Here is a 13,364-nt window from a genome sequence, read left to right on the forward strand (position 1 = left end):
ACTAGAGGGCCAACAGGCACTTTAAGATGAAGTGCAGGGTTTATAGACCCTCCTGGGCTGTATAAATAAACTCTAACCCCAGGATCAAAGTAGAGCTGCAGAGAGTGTGTGTGTATTACATGGTGTTGGAATGTGAGTATACCACACAAAGAATGTGGAGGAAGGCCACAGTTCTCCCAAGATGAGTAGTAACATAAACAGCAGTAAAGGCCACTCAGGTAATTTAGAGCTGGACCCGGGTAAGCAGGAGAGATAACAGCACTTACTGCAGAAAGGGAGGTGCAAGTCAGCCAGCAGGAGCAAACTGAGGCAGGAACAGGGGCAATAAGTGGGGGAGTGCACTGAGGTCACAGCCTATCACCACCACGAACCCTTTATTACACCATCCCTGCAGTCCAGGTCAGCATAGTTTAAGTGTGACCCATTCAATATTGCTTTAGGGAGGTTATCACCAATACACAGCTAATTACAGCAGAGTGTTCAACAATGGTGAAGCCACAGTCTAACCTCAAAACACCTGCTACTCCATTCTGACAAGGTCAGTCTCTTGCTGTCTCTATTGTGTGCTCTCGCTCTGCTTTACCACAAAGACTGAACATTTTAACCTACTTTACTTTTTCCTTCAAATTCATATTAAAGCATGATATGATCCTATAATGCTGTAGTACTGCGAAGGAGCACAACAGTTTTTCATTTAATTTCTTAAACTCCAGGCTTTTTATACAGCTATTAATCTTAACTCCTATTAATCAGTGACTACTAGATGATAAAACATTCAACACATGGTAAAACTGATCTGCAAGTTATACTTACAGACTGTTGTAGTTTGAGTCATTAATCATAAATGACTGTCCAGTATTCAGTGACATAATCGTGTTAAAATCAGACACTACCATATCACAGCAGGCTATGAAAAGAGTGACATGCAAAAATAAAAACATTTACCCTAGTTTTTAAATAAGAATAAGTGCACCGCCGTACAAGTAAAAAAAACTAAGTATTGAAGCCATCCTCTTGGCATGAGATGTTGAAACAATACATATCAGTCAGCCAGCATGATCATGATAATCTTATTGGACAACAGTTGACAAGGCTAAAGAAATACAGCAGTTCACCTACATAGCAACACCTGCAGCAGCCTACTGTGTCAGTCCTGATCAGGATGCAGTACAGCCCTGCCCAAACCAGTAGAGATTCAGAGTAAAAAGAGTTTTGCAACCTCTGACCCTTCAAATAGAGCATGAACAAACAACTCAGTCTGGTCCACACACAGACACACGCTCACACAGTGTGTCAACAAGCTGGTTGTCAGCAACTGTCTGTAACCACCCTCTACATGCACACTTCTCTCTTCCTTGTTTTGTGATTGAACAAGATAGCTGCTTGTGAATGATGAAGATTACATTTTAAAGTTGTTTCACATAGTTTGGGAGACTGGTGAAAATGTAATTTTCCCTGGCATGGTAATGTAAACACAGCCATGCCATAACACTCAACAAAGCAGAAAATACTGGAAAAAATGGAAAATATTTATAGTGAGCCGGCAACCACATGCACTTTTCCACCATACAGCAGTGGGAACCAGTAAACAAACTGTGAGAAATAATAAATAAGTCATCAGTGTTACATTACAACACACACACAGAGAGAGAGAGAGAGAGAGAGAGAGAGAGAGAGAGAGAGAGAGAGAGAGAGAGAGAGAGAGAGAGAGAGAGAGAGAGAGAGACTGATTGCCCACACCTCATTTAACAGTGTTCAGTCTCTTTTCTCTCTGTATGTGCAGTACTGGCACAGACACACAGGCTGCTGGGATTCTGATTTCTGACAGAAGTGGTAAAGCGTGGATCAGCTTTAGGGTTTTAGGAGAGGTCTGGTTTCTTCTTAGCGTAATATAACCAGAGCAGAGATGTGCATCATATATAGACACACACACACACACACACCCCTACGAATAGTAAACCGATACATAAACACACACAGCTGAAAACTTTAGCAGTATCCCACTTACCATTCTGAAAATGCCACAACCACTTTCCAACACGAGCGGAGACACATAGGCTAACAAAATGGAGGTGAAAAAGTAATTTGCAATACTAAATTCTGTATATGGTGACCTGGTTTCGGTTTTAGTAAACATTGCAGACAAGTAAGCAAAGAAACTGCTATAGCACAGTTTCTCAGCATGTTTGCTCAGCATTATTTGAATGGATCATCTTTTCTGATAATTGTCTGTATTGCTCTTGAATCGTCTGTAGACAGAAGCTGCAAGTTAGCATGTTAATCAGACTGAGTATTTTTGTATAGTCTGAGTATACAAATTGTATGTTTTGTCCATTCAAATGTACAGTGTGATTCACCAAATAAAAAGACTTCTAAAATTGTACAGTGCTTGCCTAGCTTTAGAGGACATTCAACCAAAGCTGAACCAGCCAACAAGTCACAAAGATTTGTACCGCAAGAACTTCTCAAATGAACATGCCTCAGATGTGATTCCTGCGGTCACTGTTCTACAGAGATTGCGTTTGAATGAGACAGATGAGGACTATTAAATAAAAATTACGAAAAGGCATCTGTTGGCATAAACATAGTGGTTTTAGGTCTCTGAGTAATGATTTATCCAAAAGCAAAAACACAAACATTTTTTTTCCACTGTCCCCAATATAGCATTTACAAAAAAATCCAACTGACAGTCTTCACTGAAATTGAACTGGCTTAAAGGGTAATTACATTTAGAGACTACTCTAACATGTAATTGTTACAGCCAAATACAAAACCAAGTAAAGAGGAGAATGTATACCTCACAACGACTAAGATCTGGGGACAAAGAGCAAGGGTGCTATATCAAGCTGGACTACTTAGGTTTGTGTTTTTATTTTCTCTTGGCAGGGCAACTGTGTGGCTCAAAGATTGAGTTATATTCACACAGCGCTACTCTAATCTACACTTATGTTCCTCTTTAAACCTAGTTCAGCTAAGCACAAGTTGTTGAGGAGGTTCAGGAAGAGAGCTGGATCTCCACTGCTGCCTTGGATATCCAGCCACTGACTCAGCCCCATTGCTCCTGACTCACTTTGTGTGTTTAAGAGTGTGCACGCAATGCACAGTCATATCCTGGATCTCAGAACTGAACAGTGAATATCCGCTAAAACATGGTTTCTCAACCTGTGGGCCATGAAGCACCCTCTAGTGATCCGTGGGCCTGAACTCTGTAGTGGGCCGGTAGAGCCGTAAAAAAGAAAACACTGCATTAACAGGCTAATTAAACATCATCAGTATGAGACAACACAGCTGCCGGCGCGCAGTGCAGAATTAGCTAGAGATGGAGAAGTTTCTCAGGGCACTCTCATACCTTGAAATACCTAAAGCGACATCGACACCAAACAGTTACTCCAGTGGGAAAGCCTTTTTAGTGAAAACGTGATGCACTGATTCACAGTCCACATCTGCATCTACCTTTTTTCTTTTCCCCCTTTTTTGACATCTTTGCAAACATACACTATACTTCCGAAAGTATTTGGTTGTCTGCCTTCACATGCATATGAACTTGAGTGACATCCCTTGTTTAATCCATAGGGTTTAATGTGATGTCGGCCCACCTTTTGCAGCTATAACAACTTCTGGGAAGGTTTTCCACAAGGTTAATGAGTGTGTTTATGAGAATTTTTGACCATTCTTCCAGAAGCACATTTGTGAGGTCAGACACTGTTGTTGGACAAGAGGAACTGGCTCATAGTCTCCGATCTAATTCATCCCAAAATTGTTCTATCAGGTTGAGGTCAGGACTCTGTGCAGGCCAGTCAAGTTCTTCTACACCAAACTCACTCATCCATGTCTCTATGGACCTTGCTTTGTGTACTGGTATGCAGTCAGAAAGGTCCTAATAAAAGTTCTTAAACTAGATATTTGTTCACACCTTTGTGCTCTTGAGTGTGTAGATTCTGTTCTTACCTAAAAACAAATTTTTGCGTTTGAACATTTTGCGTAAAAACATTTTGCATTTGCTAACAGGCTAAATTTGTTTCCTATTTTCCTCTACTGCAGCACCATTTAAACAATAATGTGTCATTTGGCTGTCAATCATTCTTGATTGCATGGCATCAATCATCTTGCAAGACTACAGCAAAGAAGCTAGAGAAACTGCCACAATAGACTTGTTAACTCAGATTTACATGAGATTCTTCTTTGTTACTACAAAAGCAATTCCAAAAAAGTTGAAAAATTAGGTAAAATGCCCATAAAACCATTTAGCTATGATGTACGTTTTTTTTTTAATATTTAATTGAAATCAGTACTAAGGAGATATCAAATATTTGACCTTACCAGCTTTATAGATTTTTTTTTAATTGATACACTAATTCCAAATTTGATGCCTGCAACGCAATCCAAAATAGTTTGGACACTGGCAATGTAAGACTGGAACGTCTGGTACAGATGTGTAAGTAACAGGTGTTAGATTTGTGACTGGGCATAAAAGAAGCATTCACAAGCAAGAATGGGTTGAAAAACTTTGTGAGAGATTAGACCAACAGTTTAAGAATAGTGTTTCAGCATCTACAATCCATAACAATTTTAGAAAATTCAGCAAAGAATGTGACAGAGAAATCTCTGTTCGAGGGCAGAGCCCAAAAAAAAAACGTTAAATGCCCACAAACTTCAAAACCTTCAGATGGCACTGCATTAAAAACCAACATGATTCTGTAATTAACATAACTATACGGTCTCAGGAATAATTCATAAAACTCTTCACAGTAAACACAGTTTGTTGCTGCATTTACAAATGCAAGACTCTACTGTAAGAAATGGATACCATATAAATAACATTCAGAATGTTTTGGTCCTTGTGAGAGGAAAAGGACCATCACAACTGTTACCAATGCAAAGTTCAAAAGCCAGCATTTGTCATGGTATGGGAGTGTGTTTGTGCCAACAGCAAAAGTAACTTTACGTCTGTGAAGGCACGATGAATACTGAGATGTACATATGTATTTTGGAGCCACATATGCTGCCATCTACATGACATCCTTTTCAGGAAAATCTCTGCTTGTTTCAGCAAGACAGTGCCAATCCACCTTCTGCATGCTGGCCGGGCAATAAAACAATAAGGATAATTATCTTTTCCTCTATAGAGCAATAAGAAAAGTTTGACAAATTTTCGATGTAATACACCATTCTAACTCTTCCATGTTCTAGCGACAGCCCTGGTTATACTTTCTACTGCAAGGAAAGCAACAGTAGTCTGCTTCTGAGTTTTTCAACATGACTACAGAGGTGGGCGATGCGTGGAGTCTTTAGTAACGTCTGAAACACGGAGTTATACATTCCCTGTTTGAGTGGAGCGACCGGCAATCTGTTCTCCTGTGACAAAGTGTGTGTGACAAGATAAGTGGCATATCTGTACTGTCCTACAGTGAACTTACCTTTCTGTACATTCTAACAAGCTTTAGCAGTGTTAAATCACATCTGCAGTTTTGTGTTACAGAGCCAAACAGTCACATTTTAGTATTAATGCATTCCCGAGCAATAAAAGTGAAAGAATGATTTAAACTAAAGTAAACTGAGGAAGCTCTGAGGCATTGGAGAGTGACAAGCAGTGCTACGTCACTCGCACAACACGGTAAACTCATGATACTATAGATCAAACAAGACACAATAGCACCAATTTTAGCTTAAACGTAGCTAAAAGGAGGACTCAGTTTGTCTGAGGTGAGAGAGTCACACTGCAGTTAATGCTTTTATACAGTGAACGTCAGATATATTGCGGTTCACCTCTCAAACCACTGTGATCGAATAGAGAAACCCAGTCATCGCTAGCTGGTGTTTTAATACTGTGATATGCTCTGACATGGATGTGATATTAGTGACAGCAGTACAGCAGTGTGATCCATCACTGACATACCGAAGCAGTTAATGTTTGCTGTTCGTACTAAGTTGACTTTGTTGAGAAACTAAACAGTTTAGCACTGTTTTTGGTGTTTAGCATTTGTAACTAGAAAGCCAAGCAGTCTACACCAGACAGCTAAAAATAATGTTTTCTTTCTTAAATTATGACTATTACAAAAACTGTGGCTGTGGTTTTCCAGCTGGTAAAAACAGCTAAGCAGAAACTTTCTCCCACTGTCCCATGACAGATTTGTGAAATGTTCCACTGTTTGGTGAGTGTTTGTCATGTATGGACCATAAAGGATAATATAAAACCAATAGTAACCACCCAGGAGCAAAAATCAGCCTCCAAACTTGAAAGAAATAATGATTTAACATTTATCGCAATATGTATCGATATCGAATGATATGAATTATGTTCATCGTGATAACATTTTTGGCCATGTCGCCTGGCTCTAAGAGAGTTCAGGTGCTAGTCTCCCATTGGACACATGTCGTGAATTATCAGGCGCAATCAACAATGGAGAAAAAGTTTTCAACATTTGAAAAGTTAAATCAAGCAAGAATGGAGAAAAAAAACTTCTGTTCTTTTTGAAGGGACACTGCATCTATTCCATAAATTTAAACAGATGACCAATGCATTTTCTGCTATAAAATAGGCACTTCTGAGAAGCCCCTTCATTTACACCTCATACTGCAACTTCAATAGTAATACTTGTCACATTCTTTGCTGAATCTGCCTCACACTTTCCTTTTCCAAGGAGAAATGGCACTTGGGTGATGCTTTAAAGTAGACATTTAGTAACACCAGCTGCAAAAAAATGCAGCACCATACATTTTACAATTCAAGCAGCTTATTTCACCGTTGTTAAGTTTGAGTGAAATTCTAAGCCAGCTAGTCTGAAACTTTGGACTGCTGCTTCTCCTTGCTAACACTGCTGTTACCTGACTGAGGATCCTGAAGATTAATATTGCTAATGCTGACATCGTGCTAGCCCAGGGGTGTCCAATATTATCTGCAAACACCCGCTGTGGCTGCACAAACTTGCACCCACCTCTGTGCTAGCCCTTTTGGGTTTCTGAGTGGAAAATTGTAAAAGATTTCTTAATATTCTCTGATCAAGGAAATGCATATTTGCTGGTTCTGCTTGATCTTAGTGTAACATTTGATATGATAGACCACTATTAGACAGTGTAAACTTATAAAAGATTGTCAAATAACTTCCTTCTACTCAACTTAGGCAAAACAGAAGTTTGTCTTAGTCCATAAAGTGCTAGAAACAAACTTTAATCAAACTGTAATTTAACATTTAACATGTAATTTAACATGTAATTTAAAAGCTTCAGTTGCATCAGCCATCTGTGAAAAACCTTGATATTACATACAGTGTCAAACTGCCCTTTGATGCACATAAACAATTCTATAGAATCATTTTCAAAACATTACCAAATTAAAAAAATGCAGTGTCCCTACAGGATGCAAAAAAATAAATACATTTGCATATGCTGTTTTTGCCTCGAGGCTGGATTACTGTACTGTACCCTGCTCGATTCTCCAACAAAAGCCTTAACAGTCTTCATTTACTCCAACAAGCTGAAGGCAAAGTCCTTGCAAGAACTAGAAAGTCTGACCACATCAGCCCAGTCTCATCACCACTATGTTGGTTGTCAGTTAAATTCTGCAGTGAGTACAAAATACTGACATATAAAGCTCTAAACTGCATCACCACTTGGTACCTGAGTGAACTTCTCTCTTACTATGAACTGTCACGCCTACTTATGTCACAAGGTGCTCACTACTAGTACCTAGAATTAATTACGTGACATCAGGGGGTACAACCTTTTCATACAGCCTCAGTTTTTTTCAGTCTAGGCTACAAACCTACTTGTTTAGTCAAGCATTTGGTAATTAGCTTTTCCCTTTAGATAAAATGTGCAGATTTGGAGGTTCATAGACATAGAGGATTATAGTAAATTGAGAGTGCTGGTGCTATCGTGCCGCTGTTCTCACACACCCAGCCAAGTTTGTTGACAGTGGAGTGGAGGGATGCTTCCTGCTGTCTAAGTCTGTGCAGAAAGCCTTGCTTGTCTGTCACTGACCCTCCTGATTATAATGGTGCCTGCCCAGGCTCAAACAATTTAACCACAGACATATGAGCCCTCACTTCTCACAGTAGACTAAAAGCAACCACCGGTTTTCACTGATAATAAAGACTGATTTTTATAAATCCATTTTTCATTGTTACTCTGATATGCTTTGAATGGCAGTCATCAGTTATCACCAGCATAATGACGTTACATTGATTCATACTGCGTTTTTTTTCTCCCTTTTTGTTTTAAAAATTCCTAAAGACACTGCAGAAACAGTCTCATCCTATTATCTTTGTATGTTAATGTTGATGAAAACTTGAGATAAAATGTTACAGATGGCGATGAATAATGAGGAGTGTGGCTGTTTATTAGGAATTGACTAAAGCATTTGGGAAATAGAAATTAAACTGGGGAGCAGCGACAATAAACAGAGACAGAACCTTCATGCCACTCATTTGCAACTAACTGTGTACCCAAAACCCCTTAAATGGGAGTAAATTATACCAGACAGACTTCTCTTGCAGATTAATTGAAAATGAGAATCGTCTGAGTTTTTCTTTTGTAACAAGCAGTAAAAATGCTGTAGTGTTACCTTTCCTGATTTCTTCCTCTGGACCGGGCCATTGTCTGAAAAGCTCTGCGTAGTGTTTAACAGCACTAGCTCCAGCACCACATCAAGTTCAACTTTCCACAATTTTGGAGTAATACTTACTATTTAACATGTTTCCAGTGACAAAGGATGAGTTACACTGGAATGGCAGTGAAGTGCATGAGTCTGAGACAGGGAGAGTGCATTTCACGCTACAGCATCAGTAACAACACCATGCCAGCTATAGATAATCTCAATAGAGTTACCATAATGCAACGCACACAACCTTAATCCTTTACATTCCCAACAGTAGCATGATGTGTTTGAGTTTATTTGTCTTATCTGATATCACACATGCTGCGATGCAAGTACTGTGCACATGCAAACTGTAAAGAAAATGATTTATATTGACACCACATCTTGTCCACAACATGTCTGCAGATCACCAGAATTATATTGTTGAGAAACAAAACCTTTAACAAAATGAAGACATAACACCATGTTTATTATGTTTTGTTAACATTTTGAACAGAGTGAATCAAGTTCAATATATCACCATCTACTCCAGCCCTAATTCTCACCCAAGCCAAATCCAGGAAAGCATTCCCAAGCTAAGTCCAGGAGAGCATACCTTCCCAGCATCGTGTGTAAAGCCACAATGTGTCAATGTTTATAGCGCAGTAGCTACTGCAAGTCTTAAAGAGAGGCTAACTTTATAACAAAAATAAATAAATGAATAATCAAAAATCAATTTCCATGGTAATTCATGGAAATTCTAATTTCTAAGGGTATTCGTGGGCTGAAGGTTAGGGAACCAGCCCTGTGACCAGAAGGATTGCCGGTTCAATCCCCTCAGCTGACAGTCCATGACTGAAGTACCCTTGAGCAAGACACCTAACCCTCAATTGCTCCCCAGGGACCATGGATAGGGCTGCCCACTGCTCCGGGCAAGTGTGCTCACTGCCCCCTAGTGTGTGCTCACTAGTGTGCATGTATGTGGGTGTTTCACTGCATGGATGGGTTAAATGCAGAGGTCTAATTTCACAGTGTGCAAACACAGTGACAAATGGTTCAAAATTCTAATTCTAATTCAAAGTAGTCATGCAGATGATCAGTAGCCTTCTAGCAAAATGAGCTTAGTGCCCAGCCTAGATTCGGTACGCAGACAAAATCAGAACAGTGGAGGGGCAGGAAAAGGTAGAGCACTCTAAGAGAAGTACTTTGTGAGCATTTCACAACCTTGTAATATCTGTAAGAGAACAGTACAAAACAACAGCATCATACACTTAACCTTTTAGTTCATGCATACCATCCACCAAAATACCACATGTAGCACACAACTAGCACACAAAGTGCAGAACAAACAAATGACGTTCCACGAATTACTAACTGGTTGTTTTCTGTTTTTATTGTCTGGGCTCTCTCTGCTCTCAGTTCAGAAAGCTGAAATGCTCTGGCCTGCAGGAGTCCCGTCAGCACTGACACAATAGACAGCGACTAAAAACTGACTCATGGCTTAGTCTGGGTGGGAGTGAAGGAATAAAAAAAAAAAAAAAAAAAAAAAAAAAAAAAAAAAAAAAAAGAGTGAGAAATGTGGGGTGGAGAGAAGACATAGTGAATGAAATGGAGAGTGCCCGATTTAGATCTGACGCTGTAGCTCTTCAGATGTCTCCATCATCTAACCGCAGGCCAGTCCCACACACACGCACGCCTGAGATGTAAGGCATTCTGCCTGCTCTGGCACAGCAGCTAATAACTGCAATGTGTTACAATAAAGCACTACTCATTCACACACTCACACACTATCAGAGCTGGAGAAAGCTATGAACCCAACCCAAAACCACAGCAATTTTAAGAAACCCCTTGTTAATATCTAATTCTTAACTTTAAACATTCCTGGAGTAAGACTCAGAGACTCAGCAGGCTTACAGACCACATTTCAACTCCTAGCATAACCTTTCTCGACCTCACACACCCATACAATGAGTAATTAACCAGTGCACTTATGCTTCTTTGTTGATATGGTGAATCTTACTGTCAATGTTAGAATGAATGACTTGGAGAAAGTAAACTGTAACAAGTACAGTGTTCTCCAAGCTTCTGATGTAGGCGCTCAAGGTTCTGTTATAGGGGGTAATACACTGCTCAAAAAAATAAAGGGAACACTTAAACAACACAATATAACTCCAAGTAAATCAAACTTCTGTGAAATCAAACTGTCCACTTAGGAAGCAACACTGCTAATTGTCAATAATTTCCAACTGTTGTCTATTCCATTTGCACAACAGCATGTGAAATTGATTGTCAATCAAAGACACACTCAATAAAAGGTTCTGCTGGTGGGGACCACGGACCACTTCTCAGTACCTATGCTTTCTGGCTGATGTTTTGGTCACTTTTGAATGTTGGTGGTGCTTTCACTCGTAGCATGAGACGGACTCTACAACCCACAAAAGTGGCTCAGGTAGTGCAGCTCATCCAGGATGGCACATCAATGCGAGCTGTGGCAAGAAGGTTTGCTGTGTCTGTCAGCATAGTGTCCAGAGGCTGGAGGCGCTACCAGGAGACAGGCCAGTACACCAGGAGACGTGGAGGAGGCTGTAGGAGGGCAACATATGGGCAGTGTACATATGTACTGTATTCCAGGGCTGAAACAATTACCTGATTATCTATAACACCGCCAGCAATAAATAGATCCATTTGATCTCTGACCTAGAGTGAGTTGGCAACTTAACCTGAAGAGGGCAGCAATTCACTTATAGTGAATTGCTAAGTGAGCAAATAGCAAAAAATTACAATTATGGGTGAAAGTAGAGGTGGGTGACATAGCAAAAATACGTCATCAAGATACTTAAAAGACATTAACAATAAATGATACGTATTAAAAATCTGTAGTTTTTAATATGTTGGGAATGACAAAAAAAACGCTGTGCTACTGTGAAAAATACTTTCAACTTCTTTGAGTACTTCTTCTTTCGGCTGCTCCCTTTAGGAGTTGCCACAGTGGATCCACTGCCTCCTCTACTTTTACACCAACCATCTCCATGTCCACCTTTACTGCATCCATAAACCTTCTCTGAGGTCTACCTCTTCTCCTTCTACCCTGCTCCAACATTCTTTGATCAATATATTCACTATTCCTCCTCAACACATGTCCAAACCAGCTCAACCTGGCCTCTCTGGCTTTATCTCCAAACTGCTCCACCTTCACTGTCCCTCTGATCTGCTCATTTCTAATCTTGTCCATCCTTGTCACTCCCAATGAAAACCTCAGCATCTTCATCTCCGCCACCTCCAGCTCAGCCTCCTGTCTTTTAGACAGAGCCACAGTCTCCAAACCATACATCATAGCAGGACGCACTACTGCCTTGTAAACCTTCCCTTTCACTCTTGCTGCTATCCTTCTGTCACACATCAGCCCTGACACCCGTCTCTACCCACTCCATCCTGCCTGCACCCTGTTCTTCACCTCTTTTCTACACTGTCCATTGCTCTGGAGGGTTGACCCAAGATATTTGAAGTCATCCACCTTTACCTGTCCTCATACAGTACCACAGTTCCTCTCTTGGCACCCTATCATATGCCTTCTCTAGATCCACAAAGACACAATGTAGCTCCTTCTGACCTTCTCTGTACTTCTACTACTCTTTCTGGGCATGAAACCAAACTGCTGCTCACTGATCTGAACCTCTCGCCTTAGCCTTGCTTCAACAACTCTTTCCCATACCTTCATGGTGTGGGCTCATCAACTTTATACCTCTGTAGTTACTGCAGCTCTGCACATCACCCTTGCTCTTAAAAATGGGGACCAGTACACTACTACTCCACTCATCAGGCATCCTCTCACCCTGCAGGATTTCGTTAAACAACCTGGTTAAAAAGTCTACTGCCTTCTCTCCTAAACATCTCCATACTTCCAGAGGTATGTCATCTGGACCAACTGCCTTTCCATTCTTCATCCTTTTTAAAGCTGCCCTCACTTCCACCTTACCAATTCTCTGCACTTCCTGATCCCCATTGTCCTCCTCTCTCTCTCGTTTTCCTCATTCATTAGTTCTTCAAAGTACTCCTTCCATCTACTCAACACTCTCTGTTCACTCACTAGTACATTTCCCTCTCTATCCTTTATCAGCCTAACCTGCTGTACATCCTTTCCAGCTCTCTGTTTAGCCAAACGATACAAGTCCTTTACTCCTTTACTGTCCAGCCTCTCATACAGCTCATCATAGGCCTGAGCCTTTGCCACCATTCTTTTCGCTATGCGACTTGCCTCACAGTACTCCTGCCTACTTCCTTCATCTCTCTGGTTATCCCACTTTTACTTGAGTACAATGATCTTAAATCAATGTTTGGACTGCTTATGCTCTCTTAATCACAATGCACTTTTTACGTTTCAATGTTTCACACTGACGATAAACTATCATCATATAGCCCACAACCTAGGTGAAAGTTACAAAAGAAGTGAAGTTTTGGAGCATTTTCTAAATATGAAGAATAAATTATTCACATAAAACATATGCAAGTCAATCTTAGCTTTCCACAAGCACAATGTTACCAACATTACTACTGTGAAAAAAATCATACTGGTGTCAATACTGTAGCAGCAGAATGGTGAGTAAATTGACAAAGATTTTCATAGCTTCTCATAGCTTCCTTACAGCATTGCAGTATAACTCCTCCAGTAGTTTAATGCTTATTTGCACTACTGTACAAGTACATTTTCACAAACTTTCGTATTACTCTGTAATATTCTGTATATAATTTAATAATGTAAGTTTGTACAGCATACTTTTTTGTAGTACAT

General features: G+C 40.1%; 1 protein-coding gene across 9 annotated transcripts in view; it reads right to left on the reverse strand.

Annotated features, from left to right (window-relative positions):
* Positions 1-13,364, reverse strand: part of LOC108442230 (vacuolar protein sorting-associated protein 13B) — a 401,016-nt gene that overhangs the window by 374,694 nt on the left and 12,958 nt on the right. The window lies entirely within an intron of this gene.

The sequence above is a fragment of the Pygocentrus nattereri genome, chromosome 24, assembly GCF_015220715.1.
Source record: "Pygocentrus nattereri isolate fPygNat1 chromosome 24, fPygNat1.pri, whole genome shotgun sequence".
In the NCBI taxonomy this organism is placed as follows: Eukaryota; Metazoa; Chordata; class Actinopteri; order Characiformes; family Serrasalmidae; genus Pygocentrus; species Pygocentrus nattereri.